This window comes from Erinaceus europaeus, chromosome 6 (genome assembly GCF_950295315.1).
Source record: "Erinaceus europaeus chromosome 6, mEriEur2.1, whole genome shotgun sequence".
In the NCBI taxonomy this organism is placed as follows: domain Eukaryota; kingdom Metazoa; phylum Chordata; class Mammalia; order Eulipotyphla; family Erinaceidae; genus Erinaceus; species Erinaceus europaeus.
The window spans coordinates 70,891,882-70,917,243 of record NC_080167.1 but is presented as its reverse complement, the minus strand read 5'-3'; the positions used below and the strand labels follow the sequence as shown (position 1 = coordinate 70,917,243).

The following is a 25,362-nucleotide window of genomic DNA, read 5'->3' as shown; positions in this document are numbered from 1 at the left end:
TTAAGGATGGTGTCCAGATTTCTGCTTTTGGCGAATGGCTCAGTGGCATCATTCAGTGCCATTGACAACTAAGAAGAGACCATTCTGTGTGGAGCCACAAGAGAGAGAAGGAAGGAAGACCCTGAGTTTTGATTTTGGGTGTTGAGTTGGAAGCCCTGGTGAAACATACAGTTGGAGCCATCCAACTGGCCATTAATTATCTGGGTCTGGGGATCAGGCAAGTTGTCTCCCTTTGAGATAGGATCTGGAAGTCATTCACAAATAAATAGCTAATGAAATTACCAAAGGGCAGAAAGAGGAGATTAAGAGGAGGTGACAACAGAAGAAAAAAACCTAGTTAACGGTGACATGTAACTTCTGGAGGAAGAGGAAGTCGAAAAAGGGGTGAATGAGTAGAAGGAAAACTTAGCATGGCTTCACATACACAAATGAAGAGACCGCTTCAAGGAGGAAAAGAGAGTGTGTCACCACCACTGAGAGAACATGAAAACACAGTCATTTAGTTTAAGAATGGAGAGGTCATTAGACACTAAATGGAGAACATTCAGTAGAGTGATGATTAAAAGTCAAATTTCTGGGGCCAAGTGGTGGCACCCCCGGGTGAGTGCACAGATTATGCACTATGCACAAGGACCCAGCTTCAAGCCCCCAGTCCCCACTTGCAGAGGGGAAGATTCCTGAGCAGTGAGGCAGGTTTACAGATGTCTCTCTTTGTCTTTACCTCTCTACCTCCCCCACCTCTCAATTTCTATTGTCCTTTCAAAGAAAGGGGGAAAATGAAGGAGAGAGAAAGAGAGAGAGAGAGAGAGGAACAGAAAAAAGTGGCCACTGTGAGCAGTGGATTGGTAATGCCAACACCACACCCCAGCAGTAATTCTGGTGGCAATTCTAAAAGTGGTCTGGGCAGTGATGCACGTGGTTAAGTGCACATATTACCATGCACAAGGACCCCACCTGCAGAGGGAAAGTTTCTTGAGTGGTGAAGCAGTGCTGTTGGCATGTCTCTGTTTCCCTCTATGCTCCCTTCCTTCTCAATCTCTCCCTCTCTCTTTTCTATCAAATAAAATAGTATAAACAAAAGTTTTAAAAAGATAAAGTTGTAGAAGTTGTCTTGTAAGCCTCTCTACTGCACTAGATGCAGTCAGCTCTCTCCCACTGGTCGTCACTGGCACCAATTATTCAACTGACTTCCATCAGAAGGGTCATTTCCCAAATTCTCTCCTCCTGCTCATGCCCAGTGCATGTGAGTTCTTCCCAAGATCTAGCCCCCGGACCGCTGTATCCCTCTCCCCTCTTCTTTCTCCATCCTCCATCAAGAGTCTTGTCTTGGAAGCTTCTGCAGGTCCAAGGTCAAACCTTCTATATCACAGCTGTTTCCGCAGTCCTCGGGCTCTGTCTCCCTGCCTCTGTCTGCTACTCTCTACCTCTCATCTCCGATCTCCTGCCACACCCCCTCTTCCTGCTTCACACCAGAACCAGACTATCACATCTTCTTCTGCAACTTCACCAACAAAGAGCATCTTAAAGTCAACTTGGTGTTGAGTTTTACTCTTCACCACCACCCCATCTCCAAATTTCCCTCCTTAGATATTTCTGACAGAGAGGGATCATTTGTCACTTCTCTTGCATCTACTGTGTTGAGAAATCCAATTTCTCAGTAGAACCTTGTCACCCTTGGTTCTACTCACAACGTGTCCTGCCTTCCACTGTAAACCCATCAGTCAAAGTAAGCCATTCTTACCCCTTCCCAACACTGTTCAATGTTCAATGTCCAGTCTTGTTACATCCCACATGTGCACACTTGAACATGTGTCTACTTCAGCCTGAGGTGCAGGTCCAGTCCATTCAGAAGCATTACTGCCTCTCCACTGTCTGTTGGGTTAAGCACAAATTTCAGAGCCTTTGAGAACTTGACGTGTATATTGAGAAAACAGTGACGGACACCATTCAGAAAGGCTTCTTCACACCTCTTCCAAAGTATGTTGTCATGCCACACCGACCACTGAGGTGCTGCTGTTAGCTCTCCCTCATAGTCTGTTGAACCACTGCCACTATTTTGTAACTTCTCTGATAACCTCAATTCTGTGACCCAAAGGCAAGAGTAAATTTTAGATGGGTTTTTTTTGTTTCCTTGGTTTGCTTCTTCCCGTCCCATCTAGCACGTGTCTTCCTCTCCTGTGTTCCACGTAGTACAACACCCTCTATCTCTGTATTATTCAACATTCCATATCCTTTGCAGTTCTTTGTCTTACTTCCTCTTTACGTCCCAGTCAAACTGGACTGCTCCCACTTCAGATGGAACTCATGTTTCTCACCTGGCCTCAGTCTCTTCTGCTTCCTCTCCAGAAACTCCTCTATTCCATAAGGTCTATTTCCAAGGCTACCCTGCCCCTCAGTGCCAACTCCCCTCTACCAACACCTTTCCTGAGCAAACCCCCCTCACAGCGACTTGATTTCTGCTTCTCCTTGGCACTCACCATCTCTACCTTAATTATAATCATTTGCACCTTGAAATGATCGCCCTCTGCAGCAATCTGAGATCATTATAGGCCAAACTCAAATGTGCTAACCTAGAGCTTTGGTGGGCTGTAATTGTCTGTTGGCCCAAATTAATGAGATTCCATTGCATATGTGCACACATTTGTTCCCAAGAGTTAATTCCTCCTTTTTAAATACCATCGAGAACAGAGGTCCTAAATTGGCAGCTGGAGGCTGAATCTGGCCCGCAGATGCGTTTTGTTGAATCTACAGTTATTCTTTTAATTGACTCAACATTTTTAAATGGAATATTTTACATAAAATGCCAGATTTTCAGCTCCTCTAAAAGTAGAGTGTTCTGGCAACTGTGTGCCCACATCCTCCTCTGACAGTAAATGACAAAATCTGGAGTCTGCCTGCCTCCTTTGGATGCAGCAAGCTCTCCAATTCACCCAGCCCCTCAGCCTTCCACACGGACTCTCGAGCACGTACCTCCTCATCTCCTATAAACACCAGAGTTTGCAACCCTTGGTCCAAAGGGTTTGATCCAAATTCTAGAAGCAAATGTGAGGGAATCCACGAATCAGACCTTGGCACTCCTTTCTCTCCTTTGAGTGATGACATTACCCTTGCTTCTGCCCTCGAACACCTCTGGATCTCCAACCGGAAAACCTTTCTGCACAGATGTGCAGTGCTCCTTTCTCATCAAAACTTACCTGCCCTCCAATAAATTGGATGATGAATATGTGTTCAAGTGTTCATGAATTAGTAATGATAATAATTCCTGCACCGGGACAATACAGGTATGACAGATCTTTATCAGGAACAATGTCGAGTGTGTGCAAGCACACCCCTCCAGCAGACATCACAGATCAATCACTGTTCTCTGCCCAGCTAGGTCTCAGAAATCATCTCAACACAGCCCTTCAGGAAGCTGACAGGCAAGGCTGGGAGCTGGCACGAAGGCAGGCACCCTGCACCCTACCCATCCATCACCTCTTGACTCACACAGCAGGCTGAGTGGTGGACAGAAGAGGTGTGTCATCACTATCACTTTGGAGGTGAGACAACTGATTTCCAAAAAGACTGCTATTTGCCCAGGATTGAGTAAGATAAAGACATTGGAGGTGTATTTAAAACCCTACCCTCAGGGTCAACAGTGGCTCTCCCTACAGGATGTGAGAGAGATAGCTTGGCAGGAGGAGAGTGAGGTTGTAGCTGACTCTGTAGTCAAAAGAAGTAATGAAAATGTAATAGAGTCAACCCACAAGGGTTTCAGGGCACCCCTGGTGAGCTGCATTCATTCAGCAAAAAATAAATATGAGGGGGAGGAGAGCAGAGGAGATAAGTTAAAAGAATTTCAGATGTCTCCGCTAGAATGACCATCAGAGGAAAGGTTCCCCCAAGATAACTTGGATTCATAAAAGGAAGACATTTAAATAAATGTCACCACTCATTTTGTAAGTCCTGTCATTAAAAATGGTCAAGGAGTTTTCAGGAGGGCTGCATACAGGAGGGAGAGTCCCTGCATGCTTCTGAGAGTCTTTTCATGGCTAATAGTCTGTGCTTTCACAGAAAGGTCACTTAGCTAAGAAGGACTGAACTTAAATTTGCCACTGCCTGGTCAAACACACTTTTCCTTCATACGATTAAGCCTTGTCAGATAATTTATTTGTACTTTAACAGAGAACACCAATGCCTTCAAGCAAAAGAATGTGTGATACTGTACGGGAGTCATATATTTTCTGTCTGTTTGTTGCTTAAGGCCAGTTAACACTAGCCCCCATGCCATATACCTCATAGCATTGATTATTCTTCCTACAATAAGCTCTGTCCTGTCAATAACACTCTGTAATGTGCCCAGGGATGTTTGTCTTCCAAAATAATCAGGGACAAAAGAGCTTCTCAACAAACCACATTAACGGCAACCTTTGGGTGTTGGTCTTGAGTTTTGTGTCAGTAAATAGCCCAAGTTGCAAGTTTCAGTCCACCATAGTGATACCTGAACTTGGGAGGAATTGAACCTGGGGGCCAGGTGAGCTGTGCTGGACATGGAGGAGGCTCAGGTTATAGAAAGCAGTACCTTGGAGTCAAGTAGAACCAAGTGAGACAAGGTTCTCACTAGATTGATAACTTGGGAAACAACAAGCCAACTCAATTGCCAATAAGAGAACCAAAGTGTGTTGATTTACTATCAATTTTCCACTTATATTGAGATATAATTTACACAGCTTCAAAATTTCCTTCAATGCAGTCTTCTTCTTCTAGCGTTTGCCCTTCTTCCGTAGCCAGTCAACAGCGTCAGGTTGAGCCTGATGTAAAGTTTCGAGACCTCCTTTGAATCTGGAGAGGTGGCAGTCGTTGACTATGTGGGTCATAGTCTGTCTGGAGCCGCAGGGGCAGTTCGGGTTGTCTCTGGCTCCCCAGCGATGGAACATAGCGGTGCACCGGCCATGGCCTGTTCGATAGCGATTGAGGAGGGCCCAATCATAACGTGCTAGGTCAAAGCCAGGTTGGCGCTTGCAGGGGTCTGTGATGAGGTGTTTGTTCAATGCAGAAAGGGCAAGCCTGAACCCATTGCACACAGCAAAGCAGCGTTCTATCCACGTGAGCTATTTTGCCAGCATATTCTTACTTCTTAATAAGACGTATCACACTGATTGGTCTGTGGCAGTTAACACACACTGAAATATATCTCAGAAGATCATCATATATGATGCTCTTATTTATACATAAGTGTATTTTTTAATTCAGCTAGCTAATATTTTGTTGAAGATTTTTTTTTCATCTGTGTTCATCGTGGATATTGTCTTGGGTTTTCCTTTATAGTATTGGGTCATTGGAAGAGCCATGATGTATTATCTATGTCTTTCTATGCAAAAATACATCATGACTTTTCCAGCATCTATCTGGTTATGCATCATGCAAAAACTGCCTTCATAAAATAGAAGTGTGTTCTACTTACCTGCTGTTTGGAAGAGTTTGAAAAAGATTGGTATTAATTCTTTAAACACTTGGTAGAGTTTATTGGTGTAGCTGTCTGGTCCTATATTGTTGTTTGCAAATATTGATTCAATAACTTACATGGATTGATGACTCATCTGTTTATAATTGTCATCATAGGTTATATGTATCTAAAAAAGTATCTGTTTCTTTAGGTTGTCTATTTTTTGACATATACTTATGCATAGCAATATCTTCTCAACTTTTATATTTCCACTGTATTTGTTGTAATAGTTTCTCTTTCATTTCTACTTTTATTTATCTGTTAGGTAAATGTTTTTGTTGTTTCCTTAATCTTCTTCAAAAGCAGCTTTGTCTTATTCTTTTTTCTTTTATCTTTTTAGTCTTTTTTTTTTTGATTAAATGTGTATTACTTACTCCTTCTTAATCACTTTAGGCTTAGTTCTTTTTCCTAATTTCTTGAGGTGCAAAGTTATTGGTTTGTGTTCTTAATGTAGACATTTTTGCTATGAAGTTTCCTCTCAGAGCTGTGTAGGCTGTATGTAACCAATTTTGGTATATTGTGTTTTTATTTTCTTTGTCTCAAGACGTTTTATAAGATTTACTGATTTACCTGTTTATGACAAAGACAGAACCTAGCTACCACCACTCTGGCATATATGGTGTCAGAGATCAAGCTCAGGGTCTCCTGCACACAAGCCTGGTGCTTTACCAGCACCCTGGATACTCAAGAAATAAACTTATTTTTTGATTTTCCAGTTGACTTAATGCTTGTTTCATATTATGCACTGAATATCCACATTTTTGTAGACTTCCCCCTTTTTTCCCCTTACACTTGTCCTCTAGTCTCATACCATTGTGATCAAAAGTCTTGTTATTTCAGGGTTTTTTTTTCTTCCTTTCTTTTTTTTTTACTAAGACTTATTTTGTGGTGTAACGAATGATGTGTCCTGCAGACAGTTCCATGTGTGCTTCCTGAGAATGTCTATTCTTCTGATCTTGAATAGAATAGTCTATAAATGCCTATTAAACCCATCTGGTCTCATGTGTAATTTAAGGTCCACGTTTTCTCATCGATTTTGTGTCTGGATGATCTATCTGTTGTTGGAAATGGAATATTGAAGTTCCATACTATTACTGTATAGCTTTCTAGTTCTCCCTCCAGAGTTTTTAATATTTGCTTTATATATCTAGATAATCCAGTACTTGATGTATACATATTTACAAAAGCTATATCTTCTTATGGCTTTATGCTAATATCATCATATAGTTCCATTATTTGTCTTGTATAGTAATAACTGTCTTAAAGTTTACTTTCTATGTTAAAATATAACTATCCTTTATTTTGTTGAGTTTTCTGCTTTCTGTTCACAGGAAATTTCTTTCTCCATCATTTGCTTTCAGGCTAAGTATATCCTTACATCTGCTGGAGTTTCCTGTAAGCAACATATACTTAGATCTTGTCAGGTTTTTGTTTTTTAATATGTATTCAGTGACTCTGTCATTTGATTGAATAGTTTAAGCCACTTACATTTAATATAATTATTCAGTTGCTACTGTCTTGTTAACTGCTTTCTCACTGTTTTACAATTTCTCTCTTTCTTCTCTGTATCTCACTTTGGATTTCTGAAGTGATAGGTTTTAATAATTCCTTTATTTTGTAAAAAAAAAAAAAGTCTTGTATGTGTCTGTGATTGGTTATTTATTTGTCATTATCATGAGGAATATACTAAATATCTTGGGCTTATCATCGCCTATTTACAGCTAACATCCTTCATAGTTTTGGCACATACTAAAGTTCTAAGTTTCTACTCTCCCCCATTAAGTTTATATGTTTGATGTCACAACTGACATCTCTCTACCTTTCATTATCTATAGACAATTTATTGTAGTCATAGTTGCTTTTCACTACTTTTGTTTTTCATTATTCATAGTATACAGAAATGATGGGTCTAGCATCATTTACTATGGCACTATGATATTTTGAACTCTATATTGACCACTACCAGTGAGCCCTAGTCAGCCCAGAGCTTTGGATGAAGTGAATGAGGGACTGTAACAGAGTTGCCAGAGGAGAGCCTGAGAGAACACACATGCCTGCTGGGAAAGGGGAAGATGTGAAGGTTCAGGGACAACTATGAGTAGAATATGGATCAGAACATAAGCCACAGTCGTAAATAACAACAAAATAATAATGATAACCCATGTTATCAGGCTCTGGGGACTTCTTTGTGGATTTCTAGGCATACACTGTGCTGTCAGAGATTCCCAGAACTTAGAGGAATGATGATTGTTTTGGGTCTTCCCAGAGCTGGAGAAGCCACCCGCACATCACCTCAGGTGTGTATGTGCATATGCTCTTGTTTGACACAAACACAATCACACATTTACCTATATCCACAGCTGTACATTTGTACTTCCTGGCTTCTGAACCAAAACATGGCTCAACCACCACAGTAGTTTGAAAAGAACACAGATTGGAGAAAATAGAAATTCAAGTCTCTGGGAGGCAGGCGGTAGCGCAGCGGGTTAAGCACAGCGGGTTAAGTGCAGGTGGCGCAAAGCACAAGGACCAGCGTAAGGATCCTGGTTTGAGCCGCCGGCTCCCCACCTGCAGGGGAGTCGCTTCCCAGGCGGTGAAGCAGGTCTGCAGGTGTCTGTCTTTCTCTCCCCCTCTCTGTCTTCCCCTCCTCTCTCCATTTCTCTCTGTCCTATCCAACAATGGTGACATCAATAATAACCACAGCAATAAAAAACAAGGGCAACAAAAAGGAATGAAAAAATATTTTTTTTAAATTTAAAAAAGAAATGCACATCTCCTGCATCTCATTGGTGAAAAGAATACCAATATCACTCCAGCCTTCCTCCCCAGTGGAGCATTAGCTGCAATTCCTGCACCGTTTTCTAAAGCAGCGAAAGCCAAGCAGGAAACCCTGGAGAGCATATGCTTCTCTGCTTCCTGTGTGACCGTGTCCTACAAAACACACGGCATTTTAATGGCTGTGATGAGAGGCCGAGAATCACACTACCAAGGCGTAGAGAGTGGGTGTGCTCACCTGTGCTAGGACATCCTGAGCTCCTACATCCATGGGAGAGGAAGGGTGTTTTGGTGTCTACTTTCACACAACAGTTCACCAAATATTCTTTGCTCAAAGGCAAAATATAACTTTAAAAAAAAAAATGAAAAGGGGAAAAGCATTGCTTATAGAAAAAAAAAAACCCAACTTTTAAAAATAGTGATTAATGGATATACTTAACAGGGTATTGGCCACATTCATCTCTGTCATAAGTTTCCTCGGTAACTTTTGCAGACGTTATCTGTGTTAATTTTGAAAGAGATTATCATGAGAAGTATGTTTCGAGACATCGCCTTTCATTTCTTAGGACTGGGTGGCAGGCAGCCCAGCTGGCGTGTGGCCTGGGGCTTAATGAGGGGGCCACCTCCTTCCCACTGTGGCGGGAACCAGGAAGCCAGTGCCTGTACCTCCCCGCCATGTTCAAGGAGCTGGATCAATGTCTATTTCCAAGAGTAAGGCTTGGGCAATAACTCAGTATTAAATGCTCGACTGAATGGGGTTCTTTCTCATCGGCTGTTGTGTGTAATCTAAATCTCCTTTCTAGGAATCAGAGACAGAGAAAAAGAACAGGGTCCCCAATAATCTATACACCGAGTAAGGGAGGGAAGGAAGGCCTCTAAGAGAATCTTGTGACCGTAATGAAGTCGGTGTCATAATTGGGGGGAAGGGGGTGACTGCTAGGTGACAGGGGATGCTTAATTCCAGAAGCTAGAAGTGTTGGTCTTTCTTTCTGAAAGACTCTGAAGGTGATGGACATTCTTCTCTCCTAGACGTGAGCTTATTGACTGACATGTTCATCAGAGATCCCTAGATCCACGTGTCACTTAGAAGGAAGGCACAGGAAATGAGCTCCCATTATCAAGAAAGGACTCAAGAAACCTCAAGCGTGTGTGAAACCTTCCTGATGCCTGGTGTTAATCTCGACTGGCACTGTGCTCTTGGGTTCGGAGACAGAACTCCAGTGACCTGTGGGCCACACCTGCCCCTGCAGGAACAGTCACTGCAAAGCCCCACCCACATGTCTGGGGCCTGACCTGAAGCTGCCTTTGTCCCTAAGTGGGGCCTCCTGGGAGTGGCCTGCACAGACAGCAGATCTCCACTTAACTCTGGATAATGCATCACCCTTATCTTTCCGCTGCTGGTTCTAAGAGCCGGTCTTGTCGTGGCTTCATTGATTATCGATCCAATTCCTTGGCAGAGAGGCACGGCCTTGCGCTCCTCACCATAAGCACTAGCTGTGCGCTTTACGGCGGAGCTGTGCTATGGGGACGCTACCCATTCTGGAAGTGGGGGCTTGGTGGCACTAAGGAGCTTACCTGGTGCACTGAGGAGCTTACCTGGTGGACTAAGGAGCTTACCTGGCGCACTGAGGTGCTTAACTGGCGCGATGAGGTGCTTAACTGGTGCACTGAGGTGCTTACCTGGTAGACTAAGGAGCTTACCTGGTGCACTAAGGAACTTACCTGGTGCACTAAGGAGCTTACCTGGTGCACTGAGGTGCTTAACTGGTGCACTGAGGTGCTTAACTGGTGCACTGAGGTGCTTACCTGGTAGACTAAGGAGCTTACCTGGTGGACTAAGGAGCTTACCTGGTGCACTAAGGAGCTTACCTGGTGCACTGAGGTGCTTAACTGGTGCACTGAGGTGCTTAACTGGTGCACTGAGGTGCTTACCTGGTAGACTAAGGAGCTTACCTGGTAGACTAAGGAGCTTACCTGGTGGACTAAGGAGCTTACCTGGTGCACTAAGGAGCTTACCTGGTGCACTGCGGTGCTTAACTGGTGCACTGAGGTGCTTAACTGGTGCACTGAGGTGCTTACCTGGTAGACTAAGGAGCTTACCTGGTGGACTAAGGAGCTTACCTGGTGCACTAAGGAGCTTACCTGGTGCACTGAGGTGCTTAACTGGTGCACTGAGGTGCTTAACTGGTGCACTGAGGTGCTTACCTGGTAGACTAAGGAGCTTACCTGGTGGACTAAGGAGCTTACCTGGTGCACTAAGGAGCTTACCTGGTGCACTGAGGTGCTTAACTGGTGCACTGAGGTGCTTAACTGATGCACTGAGGTGCTTACCTGGTAGACTAAGGAGCTTACCTGGTGGACTAAGGAGCTTACCTGGTGCACTAAGGAGCTTACCTGGTGCACTGAGGTGCTTAACTGGTGCACTGAGGTGCTTACGTGGTGGACTAAGGAGCTTACCTGGTGCTGCAGTGGCTGAGTTGGGCTTCAAGTTCAAATTGGCATGTTTATGACACTCATATTCTGTGATGTTCACCACCACTACATAGTTCCCTCCCCCCTCTAAGTGGCAAGAGAAGCTGGCAGGGCTCAGAGGCTGGGCAGGGAAGTGACCCCCAAGATGGCGGCAAAGACAAGCAGAGGCCAGGAGTCTCGTGAGCAGGTAGGCACCTCACCCTAACGGCTCCAGGTCTGACTGCCCCAGGTCTAGTGTGACTCCCCTCCCTTGGGCCATGCCATCCAGAAACCTCCCTGGCCTGGAGGTCTGTAGGTGAGGAAGGTGGGAGCCAGCTGACAGGTAGGCACGTGGCACCGGGGAGCAGCCCACCAAGCTGGGCAGGACAAGCAAGGATGGGTAAATGGCCTGGGTGTCGTCTTCACAATCCTTCATTCAGGGGGGGCAAGAGCTGAGTTGGACCTCGGTGGTGGAGAAGGTAGCCTCCAGGCTGAGAACTGACACCCACACACCTAAGACCAGCTCTCCGCAGAGTCCTCCATCCAGATGTGGTCAGACTCGAAGTAACAGCGACTCTGGCTGAAAACTAATTCTTCATGGGCTGGAGAAATGTGGCAGCCCCCTGGAGCATGAGCTTCCATGCCCGGGGATCTCAACCCCACCCCTGGTACTATATGTGTTGGCACAATGCCCTCTCTCTCTCTCTTCCCCCTCTCTCCTATCTCTCTCTCTCTCTCACACACACACACACACACACAGTTCTGCCATATGAAATACATCCTTATTTTTAAATTTTGTATTTGTTTTAGTTGATAGGACAGAGAGAAAGGGTAGATAGGGAGGGAGACAGAGAGACACCTGCAGCCCTGCTTTACCACTCATGAAGCTTCTCCCCTGCAGGTGGGGACCAGCAGCTTGAACCCGGGTCCTTGTGCAAAGTGACATGTGAGCTCAACCAGGTGTGCCGCCACCCAGTTACCCGAAATAGAACTTAAGAAAGAAACAAATCACGGTTAAGTTCTTCATGGCACATGTTCCTTTGCTCTATCACTACAAAGGCTGAAGTGACACGTGAGGAAGGCAGTGTCCCTAGTGGCTAAGTGACCTGCCCACTATACACAGACCCTGCAGAGTGTCCCAGGTCTGAATAGAATGTCAGAACCTGTCAGGAAATTGTGAGGATCCTCACAAAGCACCCTGCATTTTTCTACCTCCAGGAGCCTGGCATTCCTTAAAACATTAAGCCAGCTCCGCCTGCCCCACCCTGCATTCCTGATACTATGGCCTATCTACATAATCATTGTTTTCCCTGAAACATCCCCACCTATTCTATTTGTTTGATCTATCTTCTTTGTACCCTCAAGACCCTCCCTGCCTGCAGGGTAATATTAATCCTACCAGTTAAAACACTCACAACAGTTGTTAAGGAAGTTCCTACCTTTCTAGTCCCCTTTTGCCTTTCTCCACTCCTTTCCTAGCCATTTACATTTCCAACTTGCTACTTCCAGGTCTGCCCTTTAAAAGCCTTTGTTCTCTGATCAATAAAGAATTGAATCGCCTCGTCACCACAAGCTTGGTACCTGAGTCTTCTCCCTCACATAGCTGAGTGAGTAGCAGCCCAGGATGGCTCCAGTCACTTCTCTCCAACCTGGAGAGCACACTCCCAGGAAGAGGCACCCCCATGCTAGCCCAGCAAGACCCCAAAGGCCGGGTCACTGTTCCTGCATCCTCTGAATGCAACTCCCCAAGCAGGCATGAGGGCACAGGACAAAAGCCAGGAGAGGGACAAGACATGCCATCTGCTTCTCTCCCTCTCTCCTTCCCTCCCTCTCTCTTTCCCTCCCCCTCTCTTTCCCTCCCTCTCTCCTTCCCTACCTCTCTCCTTCCCTACCTCTCTCTTTCCCTCCCTCTCTCTTTCCCTCCCTCTCTCCTTCCCTCCCTCTCTCTTTCCCTCCCTCTCTCCTTCCCTACCTTAATCCTTCCCTCCCTCTCTCCTTCCCTCCCTCTCTCCTTCCCTACCTCTCTCCTTCTCTTCCTCTCTCCTCTCTCTCTCTCACACACACACTTCTTACATCAAACTGCAGGTTTTAAAAGCAGTCCACTGTCTGCCTCTTGTTTTCAAAGTGACTATAAACATCCCTTCCCCTGCCAGAAGACAGACTTGAAAGCACATATAATGGACACACATACTCCAGTGAGGAATGCTGACTTCTTTCTTCATGCCTCTCATGCAGCCTGCCTGACACAACAATCTTGTCTTGGAATGTTACTGTTCTTAAAATGAAAAATCTTTTTTTATTTTTTTCAACTTCAAAAGGAATGTATGTGAATTTTTTTTTTTTTACTTAGACACAGCAATATAAATTTTCACTTCCTACTTCCTTGACCAACTACTCCTTAATGATTTCACCTCAATTCCATATAAGTTAAGGGACACAATTGGGTTTTCCAGAAACATTCACACCTATTGTATTTTCCCTCTGCCTGGAAGCTGGGAATTGTGGGATGTGCAACAACCTTGTCTTTTTCCTCCTTGTACAAATAAGGAGGAACCAAAATGTAGACTGCTTAGCCTTCAGGGGCAAGACATAGAAAGTCTCACAGGGAACATTAAACACATTTTACTCATTCATCTGAAAGTTCTGCTTTTTTATCCTATGTACCAGACCTTTAGGTAATCCCTTTAATGGAAGTTGACTTAAGGACACATACTATTAGTAGTCAGTGATTCTCTTCCTTCCTTCCTTCCTTCCTTCCTTCCTTCCTTCCTTCCTTCCTTTCTCTCTTTCTTTCTTTCTTCCTTTCTCTCTTTCTTTCTTTCTTTCTTTATTGGGGGGGGGGGTGAATGGTTTACAGCCCACAGTAAAATACAGTAGTTGGTCCATGTGTCACATTTCTCAGTTTTCAGCATAACACTCTAACCCCCCACCTAGGTCTTCCTCTGCTGTCATGTTCCAGGACCTGAACCCTGCCCCCTGTCCCAGAGTCCTTTGTTTTGGTGCAATACAGCAAACCCAGTCTAATCTTCTTTGGTTTTATCTGTGAATCCAGAACTTTCTATTTGCTCAGTTCCACTGCTCCATGGCTACCTTTTCTCTGAGTAGAGTTGATTTTCTATATAATTCCACTACTAATACCAGCAACACCTCTCAAAGAAATCTCAGGGGACAGTTATTCCTGAACGAGCTTCATTGACTCCTCAGGGCCCTCTTGGTTCCCAGGTGGTCTCTTCTTAGCAAGCCTTGGGACAGAAGCTGAACACAACACTGGAACAACGTCCTGGGAAATGGCTCACATCATTCTAATGGGACACAGATGGGTGGGGAGCCTTCCTGACATTTTTTTTATTGTTTTGCAGGCTTCCTTTCTTCTGTCTGGACTTTTATTGACTTGCTCTCCTTCCTCCACGCTTGACTTCACCCAGGGACTCTTTTTATGCCATCGGACAACCCAGTGGCCCTGTGTCATGACAGCACTCAGCTTCACTGCCCGGCTGATGACAGAGTCCGAGGGATTTTGCGTTTCCACACCACCAATAGAGGAGAATACTGCTCTCATTCTGGTCCAGTGAGGAGGCTTGGAAGTCTGTTTTTGTAAAGATATTAAACTTTAACAAAAAGAAAAGAAAAGGAAAAACAGATTCTTTTTCATCTCTGCCTTTGGAGTGGTGTCCTGGGAGAGCACAGAGCTTATCCAGATCAGCTTTATTCAGTGGAATATCAATCAGCAAGGCTCAGGCTGCCAAAGGATGATTATGTCAGGAGAGCAAGTCAGCATGCTAATGCCTCTGCCTGTCGGCAGTGTTAACTGGTTCACAGGACTGAGGGGGATCATTACCTGACACATGTGTATCCTTGCTGAACTTGGAATGTGAGCACTCAAGCCCAACCCAAATTAACCGCGTCTATTGTCAACTTGGCCAAACAAGGGAATAAAGATAGAAGTTAGAATCACTCTGGACCAGAAATCTAAGGGTGTGAGGGCAGGAGGCACCTGTGTTGGGACGGTTCAGTCTTGTATTTCTTCTGGAGAATTCTCTCCCCTCCCATACCCTTCCCCACCACGTACTTCTAGATGTCCATTGATTGCATACAACCCCCGTCAGCCCACAAGAACCCACCTGCCAGAGACAGCAATCAGCAGGTCTGGTGACCCAAACATGGCTACAATCTCTTCATCCCAAGGCCAAGACCCAGCTCTCTCTGCCTGTAGCTTGAGTCCATGAGATACTACCTTCTTCTCATACTTGAGCTTACTTGACCTGAGTTGACTTTATTTTTAAACATTGTGATACTGGTAAATGCATAATAATGAATCCATTTCCCAGGGCCTTGGTGTCTGCAAAAGAAAAAAAAAAGTGTTTTTTTTCCTCTTTTATGAAAGTCCTGTACTGCTTGGAATATATGTTCCTTTGCCATGAACAGGAACAGGAATAACAGTTTTCTCATCCCTAAGTGACGTTTCAAAGCCACCCTGTGAGCTGTGAGAGGCTCAGGCTCCTCAGCCTGGGGGCTGCCAAGGGTCTCACCCAGGAAGTGACTACACAGTCAGGGTGGGGACTTGCTTTGTGACATCTGCCTGGTGAGATCAGAGCATTGTTACAAGTAGTGGAACAGAATGCTTCCTGTTCTTTACCAAACGGTGGGTGTTGCAGGTGTCTGTCTCTCCCCTTCCCTACCACTCCCTTCCCCTCTCGATTTATGGCTGTCTATATCCAATGAATAAATAAATATAATCTAAAAATAAAAAAACAGTGTATATCACAGTCTCCTTGAAGCTCTGCGAGTCAGTTACCATTAACGGGAAGTGACACACCAGGCAGTGAATTATGCTCTGTCCTGTTGCCCAGACTCCTGAAAGCTGCTGATATGTACATTGTAAGTGAGACATCTTGGGCAGTGTAAGTGAGGTCAGTCAACCCTCGGAAATGATGAGGCCACTTTGCTAGAAGAATCCTGGGCCCCTAATACAGTGAAGTCAACATAATTAGCCCTGGAATGTTTGCAGAGAGAGAGAGAGAGAGAGAGAGGGAAAGAAACTTCTCCTTTGTGTGTGTCCTTGTATATCAGCCTCTGTTGGGGCAGCTACAGGCCGGTTGCTGTGGCGACAAGTAGCAGGCAGACAGACGTCCGTCCCAGCAGTTAGTGATTCTAGGGCTGAAGATTCCAGAAGCCAAGGATCACTGGACTTTCCGTATGACTGTGAAACTGCACCACATGCTGGAAACAGGGATTTAAAGGTGTAAGATGCACGACAGCGCCTTCGTCCCATCCTTCTCCTCTAGTTGCTTGTCTTCTTCCTCCTGGGAACACATCCTGACCTCCCTCGGTCTCCGCAGGGAATGAAAGATGCTGGCCGTGTGTGAGTCACATGACCACAGGTACAGTGAGTGCCCAGGAGGGGCCTTTCACAGGGTAATCTGCCACTGGTCACCAGAGTCAAGCTGGCTGGGAGGGACATGGCAGGCAGGGTCCCTGTCATTCTTGGCAAGTCCTAACTTGGCCCTTAAAGGGTTTGCATGAATTTGGTAGACTATCAGGACCTGGGTTTGAAGATGCCATTCCAGTGCCCATGGGAGACCTGGAGTCAATGGGCCCAGTGACCTAAGTGGATGCCCCATTGTGCAAACTCATTCAAATGACCCAACCTGGCAGTGAGGGGGAAAATAGAAGCTGATACCTACATACAAAGATGACAAAATTCATTGGTTATCCACGTATCTGCCCAAGAAATCAGAATGAGTCTTTATTATTTTTTTTTTAGATTTGTTTCATTTTAGTGAAAGAGAGACAGAGAAAGACAGTGACAGAACAGAGTGCTGCTCAGAGCACTGGTCTATGATGGGTCAGGGCATTGAAGCTGAGACCTGGGAGCCTGAGACATAAGAGTCTTTTCCAGAACCATGGTGCTGGGTCTCCCCAACCCTGGATTTTTGGCCTTCAAATCAAAGTTCAGGTGAGCCTGGCTGGTCAGGTGAGTCAGATGCTCACTGGCAGTGGGTGTGATGAGCTCAGGTTGGAGATGCTGAGACATGAGGAACAGTTATGCTCAAAAGATCTCCCTGATACAGACGTCCTGTCATCCCACTCTGTCCCAGCAATCAGGCCTGAGTTCTAAAATCAGATCTATGTGAGAAATCTGGAAGTCAGCCATGTTTCACCTAGGCCAAGGCAGCCAATGAAGTAAGACCTGGGTTCCAATCTAAGTCCCATCAACTTCACGGCCTTGGAAAAATGAACCGTTCTGAGCTTCACCTTGGAGACAGAGAGAACAGTGTTGACATCACTGGCCTGAGCTGCCCACTCACCTGGCCATCGCTCTTCAGCTATCAGGCTGCCTCTCAGCAGCCGTCTTCCACAGCTGAGAGCATCTCCTCACTCCATCTGGACCTGGCTTCCTGTCCCACTTTGATCTGACAGTGTTGCCAACCTCCAGGTGCTTGTGCTCAGTCCTACCCAGGGTGCGATGACCTTGTCCGTGCCAGGCCCTGCTTGCGTGTCTATTGAAGTAGGGACTGGCTGGACATATAAAGCAGACATAGTGCTGACCCATTGTTCTCTAGACATAAGCCAACTGTCTCCTCTAAGCACAGGGGGAAGCACATGGTGGCTTTCCCCAGAGGGCCCAGCAGCCTCCATGGCTTCATGTCCTTGACAGAAAGGACTGTCTAGGCCAGTTGGCAAACCACCTCTCTTTTAGACACTTCCAGTGACATCCTCAAACTTAAGGAAAGAAGATTAGCATGAAGAAGCGGGGGGGATGTTTGGTTTTTGAGTTCCTGGTATTAACCCAACTGAAACACTCGGGTGTCCTCTCTGGTGAGCGTGAGTCAGTGAGAGGAATCTGCTGCCTCTCCCATGGCGAGAACACCACCACGGCCGCCCTGCTGCGGGCCAGCCAGCAGGACAGGAAGAAGACAGCTAGGCTGCAAATAGCGCCGTGAGGCCCTCACCAGGAAGGAAGTTCCGGGCTCTGGCACGGGCCTTGCGAGCAGCTGTTCCTGCCCTGGGAATGGCATTGGTGTGTAGTAGTAGATAGGACTGGGGGAAAAGTTCCCTATAGACAAAAAAAAAGGAGGGGGGTGGGTCCCTGTGTGTTAGGCTAACAAGTATGCCTCCAGTTCTCGGGAGCTGGGACAAGTCTCACTCCAGCCATCAGAGCCTCATTCCCCTTCACTTAGAACAAAGCAACAGGCTCCCTTGGCTTTGCTCTTCTGACTCTCCCCACCTCCCCTTGGGGACACGGCTGGGTGCACCCTCTGCTCCTTGTTGTTGTTTTTTGGTCTGGAGTGGAAAGCAGCCAGTATCTCCATCCTGTTAACCGAGGGCAGGGAAGGAATGACCTGAGGAAGGGCTGGAGTCACAAGGGAGAGTTAAATATACCGATGAATGCAAACAGAGTAAAGAGGTGGAGAGAAAAGAAGGGAAGCGTCCATTCAGAAAGAACCAGGGGGTGGTGGGAGGTAACCTGGAGCACACTGCAGCCCCGTTGGATGGAGTTTGCGAGAACCAGGTCATCGGGAGTCTGAGAACATGGTGGCGGTCAGGAACGCAGCCAAGACATTCCACAGTGAGGTTGCTCCCACTGTCCGTCCACAGCTAGCAGCAGGGTCTATGGAGAGCTCCCCATGCATGGCCTCTCTCTTTCCTGCTCATCTCAGGGCAGTCTTCACCCACTGGACTTTGCTCTGGGCAGGGCAGGAGTCCCACTCCCCATCCAACCTCCCAGAACCCCTTAAAGGACAGGCAGGTTGGGAGACAGACAAACAGAAATTCCATTGTGGCTAAGAGAGGAAGAGGCTTTCCTTGGGTTTTGTTTACCTTCAGCCAGACCTGCATTCCACACACCAAGCTTGGAGACAGAACGAGGGAAGGACAGCCATTTATTTGGGCACTTAACTTTATTCATTGGAGAGTTTGATTAATTGTTGGCACAATTCAGCCTCTTTCCTCAGCATCGATTATATTGGCTCTTTAAGGATAAAAACCGTGTCCTGATCATGGTGGCCTGGCAGGGCTGAGCAGGGTGATAGCTACAGTCCAGAGAAGCAAGAGAGTTAGAAGGTGGTCCATGCTCCCAGAGGGATAGAGAATGGGAAAGCTATCAGGGGAGGGGATGGGATATTGAGATCGGGTGGCGGGAATTGTGTGGAGTTGTACCCCTCCCATCCTACGGTTTTGTTAATGTCTCCTTTCTTAAATTAAAATAAAAAAGGTGGTCCCATGGGCCGTGTTGACTCAATTTCTGAGCCTGATTCACCATCCTAACTGTCCTCCATACATGGAAATATGACTTTCATCTTCATGGCAAAGAACCATGAGCATTTGCCAGAATTTCCCGTGCTGCAGAATCTCTCTCTCTGGCCAAAAATGACTCAATCTGGTCTTAAGCAAAGGACCTGGAACAACTGTCACTTCTAGCAGTTTCATGCCAAACGCAGGATGTTCAAAGCTCTCTTTCCTCCGCTGCCTACATCTCACTCCACGCAATCTAAATCTCTCCTCTCCTCCGATGACCTTCCTCTCAGAAGCACAGTCTTCTAGCCCTGTCATCCGTCACAGATTTCCACACCGTGGTGTCTCCTCTCTTTCCCAGGAGAGGATTCCAGACTTCTGCTCATCTTGGGGACCAGGAACAGGGAGGGATGGAGGGAAGACGTCACCGTTGCCTGCGCTGTATCCTCAGTGCCTCACCATCTTTCTTCGACACGGTGGGATAGAGCAAAGGCTCGTTGCAGGAAGCATCCCAGGCCAGGCACAATGCCCTGTAGTGACCGTGGAAATAGTCGGCACAGATACACAAACGGTGATGGATTTCCAAGCGCCAACGGAAGTCTCTTGCTACAACAGGGATGGAAGTAGAAGGGATTGTGTGGAGGAGAGAGGGCCAGATAGAGAAGGTCAGTGCAGTGTGTGAGCTCACTCACAGATGGGATCAAAGAAGCAGAGCAAAGGACAGTAGAGGCTGAAAGGAAAAGCTGAGGGGAAGTGGTTTCCCTGTTTCTTGTTTCAACAATAGCATCTATGGCAAAGGAGCTATTTTAACAGCACCGGTTTCAATTATAGCTGTTATTCTAAATATTTATTTTGTTTATTCCCTTTTGTTGCCCTTGTTGTTTTGTTGCTGCAGTTATTGTTGTTGTTATTGATGTTGTTGTTGTTGGATAGGACAGAGAGAAATGGAGAGAGGAGGGGAAGACAGAGAGGGGGAGAGAAAGACAGACACCTGCAGACCTGCTTCACCGCCTGTGAAGCGACTCCTCTGCAGGTGAGGAGCTGGGGCTCGAACCGGGATCCTTATGCCAGTCCTCGCGCTTTGCCCCACATGCATTTAACCCACTGCACTACCTCCTGACTCTTATTTTATTTTTTATTTTTTGCCTCCAGGGTTGTTGCTGGGGCTCGGTGTCTGCACCACGAGTCCACCACTCCTGGAGGCTATTTTTCCCCCTTTTGTTGCCCTTGTTGTTTTATCGTTGTTGTGGTTATTGTTGTTGTTATTGATGTCGTTGTTGTTGGATGGGACAGAGAGAAATGGAGAGAGGAGGGGAAGACAGAAAGGAAGAGAGAAAGACAGATACCTGCAGACCTGCTTCACCGCTTGTGAAGTGACTCCCCTGTAGGTGGGTTTTGAATATAACCACAGGGATCTTTGTGGGGAAAAAGAGAGAGAGAGAGAGAGAGAGAGAGAGAGAGATTGAGAAGAGGAGAGGAGAGGAGTGGAGAGAAGAGGAGAGGAGAGGAGAGGAGAGGAGAGGAGAGGAGAGGAGAGGAGAGGAGAGGAGAGGAGAGGAGAGGAAGATCAGGACAGGAAGTGTAGATTGGAGCACTGAGCAGCCCAGGAGTGCTGACAGCTTCTGGAAACAGGAAGTAACAGACAAGAGTTTCTTCCCTGGAGCCTCTGAAAGGAACAGCTGACACTTTGACTTTGTGTTTTGCTTTGTCAGCTCTGGCTTGTGGGGATACCCAAGACAGAGCCTGGCCCCTTGGAGCCTCAGGAACCAAACCCTTTTTACATAACCATCACACTCTCTCGGTCCCCTGACACCTAGATTTTTAGATTTCTGGGTTGCCAAACTATAATAAAATTATTCTTTTTATTTTTTATTTTTATTAGTGATGTAATCATGATAAACAAGATTCTAAGATAACAGGGGTACAATTCCACACAGTTCCCACCCCCAGAGCTCCCTGTCCCCTCCCCTCCATTGGAAGCTTCCCTGTTCTTTATCACTCTGGGACCCTGGACCCAAATTCTTTATGGGGAGCAGAAGGTGGGAGTTCTGGCTTCTGTCATTGCTTCTCTGCTGGACATGGGTGTTGGCAGGTGGATCCACACCCCCAGCCTGTGTCTGTCTGTCTGTCCCTAGTGGGGCAGGGCTCTGGGGAGGGGAGGCTCCAGGACACACGGGTGAGGGCGTCTGCCCAGGGAAGTCAGGTTGGTGTCATGGCAGCATCTGCAACTTGATGGCTGAAAGGCAGTAAGACAGAAAGCAAATTGTTCAATAAACAGGAACCCAAAGCTTCCTTTGTGTGAGAAGAAGCTAGGAAGTCTATTTTAGGTCTGTTCCATGTGACCCATGACTTCAGTAATTTTTTTTTCCCTGAGCCTGATAGTGCATATGCAGGTGGAAGATAGTACAGGAAGAAAATCAATTTTTGTTGTTCCAGTGGCCACAGGGAACAAATGCATCGGCCACTAATTGTGTATTGTGTGTGTTTATGCAGAAGTGAGCGGTGTACAGAGCAAGCCATGGCTCTCTCACAAGTCTCCTGACACACTGAGCCTCCGTGTATGTGCCTTTGTGAATTTCTTTTTTAAAGAATTAAGTGAATTTTCAGTAATGTCTTTAATGGAGATGAAGGTGAAATTTTTCAGTAATAGACTCTGGCAAGAACAGACAGACATAGATGGGCAGGGTGGAGATGCACAGGGCTGAGTGGACAGATTACTGGACAGGTTACGAAGCACAGGGACCTGAGTTCAAGCCTCTGGTCCCCACCTGTGTGGGGAAGCTTCATGACAAGTGAAGCAGGGCTGCAGATGTCTCTCCCTCTCCCTCCCCTTCCCCTCTCCCTCTCCCCCTCCCTCTCCTCCTTTTCCCTCTACCCCTTCCTCTCCCTCTCTGCCTCCCTCTCCCTCTCCCTCTCTCTCCCTCTCCCCATCTCCCCCCCTCCCTTTCCCCCTCCCTCCCTCTCTCCCCTCCCTCTTTCCCCCTCCCTCTCCCCTTCCTTTCCTCTCCCCTCCCTCTCCCTCTCCCCTTCCTTTCCTCTCCCCCTCCCTCTCCCTCTCCCCCACCCCCTCCCTCTCCCCTCCTTCTTTCCCTCTCTCTCTCCCTCTTCTCTCTCCCTCTTCCCTCCTCCTCCTTCCCCCTCCCACTCCCTCCCTCTCTCCCTCTTCCCTGACCCTATCAATTTCTCTCTGTATCCAATAAATAAATGAAATCATTAAAAACAAACAAACAAAAAGAATGAGCATGGACCGCAGAGAGCCAGCTGGAGCATGCAGACTTCCCCCAGGGAGTCCCCAGACCTCAGGCTCACACGTCCAGCACCTCACCCAAGGGGCTGCTTCCCAGGCTGTGAGAAGAACCCTTCTTACCTGGCTGAGTGGAGTCAGGTCATGGCCTAAGGGATCTAGCAAGTGACTAGTATGACCGTGACTCCCCCAGCCCTGCCCACACTCCAGGTGACCAAGAATGACAGCACCTCGAGACTCCCAGGCTGCCTTGGCCTCCAAGCTGGTCACATTCCAGAACTTTCTCTGCTGCCCAAGTTGAAGGAGTCAGCACCTGAAGGAAGGCTGCCCTGTGACACGTGGGATGTGGTTCAGGCCGGCCAGCTTGGGGGGGGTGGAGGACGGACGGGGCGTCAGGCACCCTCAAAGAAATGCCATCTTCCTCAAGATCAGAAGAGAAAACACAAGTAGAACCTGAACTGGACTTGGCGTATTGCACCAAAGTAAAAGACTCTGGGGTGGGTGGGGGGGAGAATACAGGTCCATGAAGGATGACAGAGGACCTGGTGGGGGTTGTATTGTTATATGGAAAACTGAGAAATGTGATGCATGTACAAACTCTTGTATTTACTGTCAAATGTAAAACATTAACTCCCCAATAAAGAAATTTTTTTAAAAAAATGCCACCTTCCTGTGTCCAGAGAACAGCAGTGGCCCTTGTGTGGAGTCTCACACCCGAGAGGGACACAGAGAGGGACCTGACCATGCCCAGGCAGAGGAAGGGCGTCCATGGGGCTCCCCAAAGGGGCTTATGATTCCCAAGAGCCCTGGAGACGGGGGGGGGGGGGAGGGTGGATGATGACAGGTGGTCAGGACAGGCTGGAGCAGGACCATCTGGGGTCTGCCCCGACGAGGTGGGCAATCTGTCCTGGTGCAACTGAAAGGCTTCGGGCAGGCCAGATGTTGTCCCTCACCCGGGAGAGACCTGCCTTGTTCCTCACAGTCAAAGCAAAGGCAAGGCCAGGGCGGTGAACCCAGGCTCGCTCAGCTCTCTGTCCCCAGGGCCAGCCCACGAAGAAGTGGAAGCTGATTTTCACCACACTGGGAACAGTTACAGGGGCTGGGAAGACAGCGTCATGGTTCTGCCAAAGAAATTCATGCCTGAGGTTCCTAAGCGGCCCCAGGTTCAATGTCTAGCACCACCATAAGCCAGAGCTGAGCAGGGCTGTGATCTCTGAGTCTCTCTGTGTCTCTCTTATTAAAAGCAATAAAATTAAATCAATATGTAATGCTTATTTCATTGAAGGAAGAGAAGAAGGAGAAAGAGGAGAAGGAGAAGGAATTGGAGGTCAAGAAAATAGCTCTTACTTGTCACAAGCAAGACCCGGGTTTAAGGCCTGCACCAACTGCACCTCTCTCTCTCTCTCTCTCTCTCTCTCTCTCTTTCCTCTGTCTCTCTCCTCTGTCTTGCTTTTTCTGTCTGAAGAAAGGTATCCTGGATACTTTGGTCCTGTGAAGTCTTTCTCTCTCTCTCTCTCTCTCTCTCTCTCTCTCTCTCTGTCTCTCTCTCTCTCCTCTGTCTTATACTTTCTGTCTGAAGAAAGGTATCCTGGATACTTTGGTCCTGTGAAGTCTCTCTCTGTCTCTCTCTTTCTCTCTCCTCTGTCTTGTACTTTCTGTCTGAAGAAAGGCATCCTGGATACCTTGGTCCTCTGAAGTCTCTCTCTCTCTCTCTCTCTCTCTCTCTCTCTCTGTCTCTCTCTCTCTCCTCTGTCTTATACTTTCTGTCTGAAGAAAGGTATCCTGGATACTTTGGTCCTGTGAAGTCTCTCTCTGTCTCTCTCTTTCTCTCTCCTCTGTCTTGTACTTTCTGTCTGAAGAAAGGCATCCTGGATACCTTGGTCCTCTGAAGTCTCTCTCTCTCTCTCTCTCTCTCTCTCTCCTCTGTCTTGTACTTTCTGTCTGAAGAAAGGCATCCTGGCCTGCCACAGACCAGAGAGGAGGCCAGAGACCCTGACAGAAAGTGCAGATTGGAACGGGTGACCTGAGACCAGGGTGACTTCCCATCCCTGCACCCTGTCCCCTGCACCCTGCACCCTGTCCCCCTGCACCCTACACCCTGCCCCCTGTCCCCCTGCTCCCTGCACCCTGTCTCCCTGCTCCCTGCACCCTGCACCCTGCACCCTGTCCCCCTGCTCCCTGCTCCCTGCACCCTGCCCCCTGTCCCCCTGCTCCCTGCCCCCTGTCCCCCTGCCCACCCTGCTCCCCTGCTCTCTCTAACTGCCCCATTCAGGGTGTTCAGAGAGAGAAGGGTAGCTTCCCGGGCCCACTGAGGTCAGTCAGCACGGGGCTGACCGAGACCTGAGCCTCATGGGACTCTTCCCTTGACCATCAGACGGAGCTGCCAGAGAGCAGCGACCGTGGCCTGGGGCTGGGGTCCCTCGGGCCCTGTCCCCCACGCCGTCAGGCAGACAGGACGCACAGCTGCTCCGGGCATGTTTGTGTAGATGTAAACACACATGCATGGGGTGCAGGCCATCTGCCACGAGCTCCGATAAACCTCTGAGACACAGATGGAGCCCATCGTCACTACCCCCGCCCTGCCCAAGCCCAGGATCTCACATCGGAGCCGTTCATTTCCCAGGCATAGCCTCACTCTACAGAGAGCCCGTCTCCAGTGCATCCCGGCCTCCCAGAAGCTCCGTTCTTAAAGGGTGCGACTGTCCGTGGCCAGACTGACCCAACACCCCCGCCATCTCGTCGGGGTGGCTGGGAGGTCCCCAGAGCTCTGCTAAGGACACAGGATGAGAAGGCCCAGACAGCGGGACACCCAGCTCCCTTCCCTTCCTGTCCAAAACCATTCTCTTTCCTTTCTTTCTTTCTTTCTTTCTTCATTTTTTTTAAATGTAGGGGTTTTTTTGTTTGTTTGTTTGCTTGTTTGGTTTGGATTTGTTTTGCCTCCAAGGTTGTCACTAGGGCTCAATGCCTGCACTATGAATCCACTGCTCCTGTGGTCATTTTTTTTTTCCATTTTATTGGATAGGACAGAAAGAAATTGAGAGAGGAGGGGGTTAGGGAGGGAGGGAGGGAGAAACACAGACACCTGCAGACCTGCTTCATCGCTTATGACGCTCCCTCCCCCTATTACCCCCTGCAGGTAGGGAGCCCGGGGCTTGAACCAGAATCTTTGTAC

The 25,362-nt window shown here is 47.4% G+C and overlaps 1 long non-coding RNA gene across 1 annotated transcript; it reads left to right on the top strand.

Moving 5' to 3' along the window:
- The first annotated feature begins 3,375 nt into the window (after positions 1–3,375).
- On the top strand, positions 3,376–9,895 carry LOC132539038 (uncharacterized). Its single transcript, XR_009550348.1, has 3 exons — positions 3,376–3,539; positions 7,686–7,782; positions 9,290–9,895. It is a non-coding gene; the product is annotated as an uncharacterized LOC132539038 (long non-coding RNA).
- The last annotated feature ends 15,467 nt before the right edge of the window (positions 9,896–25,362 follow it).